At 38.6% G+C, this 4443-nt stretch overlaps 1 non-coding gene across 1 annotated transcript; it reads left to right on the forward strand.

Moving 5' to 3' along the window:
* LOC147917581 (U5 spliceosomal RNA) lies at positions 1-116 on the forward strand. Its single transcript, XR_015551847.1, has one exon. It is a non-coding gene; the product is annotated as a U5 spliceosomal RNA (small nuclear RNA).
* Positions 117-4443: the final 4327 nt, after the last annotated feature.

The raw sequence follows: 4443 nt of genomic DNA on the forward strand, positions 1-4443 counted from the left end.
ATACTCTGGTTTCTCTTCAGATCGTATAAATCTTTCGCCTTTTACTAAAGATTTCCGTGGAGAGGAACAACTCTGAGTCATAAACTAATTTTTTGAGGCCTTGTGTTTGCAAGGCTGTCTTATGTTGGTTAAAAAGCAGGATGGTTATAGTTTCTCTCTGGTATTATGTTGTGTTGTTTATGCTTCCAGGTATTTTCACCTGTGGGGAAAAAAAAGCAATGCGTAAGGTAAGCTATCGGGCACTTCACCGGTCACATTTCCCAGCACAGGTTATAAACTGACTTATGATCGAAGTGGTACTAAAATTTGCAGTTCAGTTCGTGGTTTTCTCGACCGCTAGTCTTATTTGTTGATTGGGCTTGTAAACTTCCTGCAACAGTGTGGCTCAGTTTTTTCTGCTTTAGGCTTTATATATGCGTATGTATGTGTATATAGTATATGTATATACTAGGTACTCCTTTGGGTTTTGCTGCTCCTGATCAAAAGAGCATGGAAGATGCTCCCGTTTTGTTGCTTGTATTTGTAGTCCGTCTCTTTTTGTTGCGGTACTGTCAAGTAGAAACAAACGGAATTTGAAAATTTTTGGAAGCCAATTAAATAAAAAAAAAGCTTATGAAGTTGATTTTAACATACTTTATTTAATCCAATAAATCCAAAATACTATCATTTTGATATTATGAGATTAAGATGTTTTACATTATCTTTTTTCGTACTAAATCTAAATCTAGTGTGTATTTTACAGTTAGCACATTTCATTTAGGACTAGGCGCATTTCAAGTGCTCAACAGGCATTTGTGGCTAATAGTATTGGACAGCACAGCTCTATAGCATTACAATGTATGAACAGACCACAGTTTGTAGGTCCGTTCTCCCTTCATGGAGATTTAGATCCCCACTCTCCTCCCCACCCCCCATTTTGGTTATGAGAATGAGGTTACTCTTGGTGAGCATGTGCAAGACTCTTTCCCTCAAGTGTGGAATGGAATCTCAGGGTCTTAAGACAGGTAGGTATAGTAATTTTTCCTCAAAGTGAGTGTACCCATTTACACTTCCATCAATAGCCTATGCATATTCCTATTGCTTCACATCCTTACTGGCCCTTGGTATGCTCAGACTTTAATCTTTGCCCATCTGGTAGTCATGAAGTGATATCTTACAGTACATAAATATCTTAAGGTACATTTCTGTAATTACTAATGGGCCTGAACATCTCTTTTAAAAGATTTTTTTGGCCCTTCGTGGTTTCTCTTCTGTGAAATGCTTGTACTTGTCTTTTGCCCATTTTTTTCTTAGATTGTGAATCATATTCTTAGTGATTATGGGAGTTTTTATACAGCCTCCAGACTCGCGAGAGGTTAAACAGTAGTCTTTTGTTGGTTATGTGGTGCAATTACCTCATTCCAGTTCACGGCTTCTCTTTCCACTCTTATAGTGTCTCTTGATGAACCAGTCTTAATTTTAATGTTGTCAGATTGATTTTATTTTTTAAAATTAATTTGTTTTTTATTGCAGTAACACTGGTTTGTAACATTGTATAAATTTCAGGCATAGGGCTGGCCGGGTGGCGCAAGTGGTTAAGTGTGTGCTCTCCGCTGCGGGGGCCCAGGGTTCACCGGTTCAGATCCCGGGAGCGCGCCAATGCACGGCATGGCAAGCCATGCTGTGGTGGCATCCCATATAAAGTGGAGGAAGATGGGCAAGGATGTTAGCCCAGGGTCAGTCTTCCTCAGCAAAAAAAGAGGAGGATTGGCAGATGTTAGCACAGGGCTGATCTTCCTCAGGAAAAAAAAAAAATTCAGGCATACGTCATTATACTTCTATTTCTGCATTGATTACTTCATGTTCACCACCTAAATACTAATTACAATCCATCGCCACACACATGTGCCTAATCATCCCTTTCACCCTCCTCCCTCCCCTCTTCCCCTCTGGTAACCACCAATCCAATCTCTTGTCTCTATGTGTTTGTTTGTCGTTGTTTTTATCTTCTACTTATGAGTGAGATCATATGGTATTTGACCTTCTCCTTCTGACTTATTTCGCTTAGCATAATACCCTCAAGGTCCATCCATGTTGTCAAAAATGGCTGGATTTCATCATTTCTTATGGCTGAGTAGTATTCCATTGTGTATATATACCACAGCTTCTTTATCCATTCGTCCCTTGATGGGCACTTAGGTTGCTTCCAAGTCTTGGCTATTGTGAATAACACTGCAATGAACACAGGGGTGCAAGTATCTTTACACATTGGTGTTTTCGTGTTCTTTGGATAAATACCCAGCAGTGGAATAGCTGGATTGTATGGTAGTTCTATCCTTAATTTTTTGAGGAATCTCCATACTGTTTTCCATCGTGGCTGCACTAGTTTGCACTCCCACCAGCAGTGTATGAGAGTTCCCTTCTCTCCGCATCCTCTCCAACACTTGTTGTTTCCTGTCTTGTTAATTATAGCCATTCTGATGGGAGTGAGGTGATATCTCATTGTAGTTTTGATTTGCATTTCCCTGATAGTTAATGATGTTGAACATCTTTTCATGTGCCTGTTGGCCATCTGTATATCTTCTTTGGAGAGATGTCTGTTCAGGTCTTTTGCCCATTTTTTAATTGGGTTGTTAGTTTTCTTGTTGTTGAGATGTATGTGTTCTTTATATATTTTGGAGATTAACTCCTTATCAGATATATGGTTTGCAAATATCTTCTCCAAATTGTTAGGTTGTCTTTTCATTTTGTTGATGGTTTCCTTTGCTGTGCAGAGGTTTTCAGTTTGATGTAGCTCCATTTATTTTTTCTATTGTTTCTCTTGCCTGGTCCGACATGGTGCTTGAAAATATGTTGCTGACACCAATGCTGAAGAGCATACTTCCTATGTTTTCTTCTAGAAATTTCATGATTTCAGGTCTTACATTCAAGTCTTTAATCCATTTTGAGTTAATTTTTGGGTATGGTGTAAGATAATGATCTACTTTCATTTTTTTGCATGTGGCTGTCCAGTTTTCCCAAAACCATTTGTTGAAGAGACTTTCCTTTCTCCATTGTATGTTCTTGGCTCCTTTGTCTAAAATTAGCTGTCCATAGATGTGTGGGTTTATTTCTGGGCTGTCGATTCTGTTCCATTGATTTGTGTGTCTGTTTTTGTGCCAGTACCATGCTGTTTTGGTTACTATAGCTTTGTAGTATATTTTAAAGTCAGGTAGTGTGATACCTCCAGCTTTGTTCTTTTTTCTCAGGATTCCTTTGGCTATTCAGGGTCTTTTGTTGTTCCATATACATTTTAGGACTCTTGGTTCTATTTCTGTGAAAAATGTTGTTGGAACTTTGATAGGGATTGCAATGAATCTATACATTGCTTTAGGAAGCATGGACATCTTAACTATGTTAATTCTTCCAATCCAAGAGCATGGACTATCTTTCCATTTATTTGTGTCTTCTTCAATTTCTTTCAGCAATGTTTTATAGTTTTCAGTGTACAGATCTTTCATCTCTTTGGTTAAGTTTATTCTTAGGTATTTTATTCTTTTTGTTGCAATTGTAAACGGGATTGTATTCTTTCTTTTTTTTTTGTGAGGAAGATCAGCCCTGAGCTAACATCCACGCTAATCCTCCTCTTTTTGCTGAGGAAGACTGGCTCTGAGCTAACATCTATTGCCAATCCTCCTCCTTCCCACCCCCCCAAAGCCCCAGTAGATAGTTGTATGTCATAGCTGCACATCCTTCTACTTGCTGTATGTGGGACGTGGCCTCGGCATGGCCGGAGAAGCGGTGCGCACCCGGGATCCAAACCCGGGCCGCTAGCAGCGGAGCGTGTGCACTTAACCGCTAAGCCACGGGGCCGGACCTCCTCTTTCATTTCTGATTTTACTTATTTGAGCCTTCTCTCGTTTTTTCTTGGTGAGTCTAGCTAAGGTTTGTCAATTTTGTTTATCTTTTCAAAGAACCAGCTCTTGGTTTTATTAGTTTTTTCTATTGTTTTTTTAGTCTCTATTTCATTTATTTCTGCTCTGATTTTTATTATCTCCCTTCTTCTACTGATTTTGGGCTTTGTTTTTTCTTCTTTTTCCAGTTCCTTTAGGTGTGCTGTTAGATTGTTTATTTGAGATTTTTCTTGTTTTTTGAGATAGGCCTGTATTGCTATAAACTTCCCTCTTAGAACTGCTTTTGCTGTATCCCATAAATTCTGGCATGTCACATTTTCATTTTCATTTGTATCCAGGTATTTTTTGATTCTTCATTGACCCAATTGTTGTTCAGTAGCATTTTGTTTAACCTCCACATATTTGTGGCTTTTCTGATTTTCTGCCTATAGTTGATTTCTAGTTTCATACTGTTGTGGTCAGAAAAGATGCTTGGTATTATTTCAATCTTCTTAAATTTATGGAGACTTGTTTTGTGGCCTAACATGTGATCAATCCTGGAGAATGTTCCATGTGCATTTGAAAAGAACGT

This window comes from Ceratotherium simum, chromosome 3 (genome assembly GCF_057802395.1).
Source record: "Ceratotherium simum simum isolate JZ-2026a chromosome 3, ASM5780239v1, whole genome shotgun sequence".
NCBI lineage: Eukaryota > Metazoa > Chordata > Mammalia > Perissodactyla > Rhinocerotidae > Ceratotherium > Ceratotherium simum.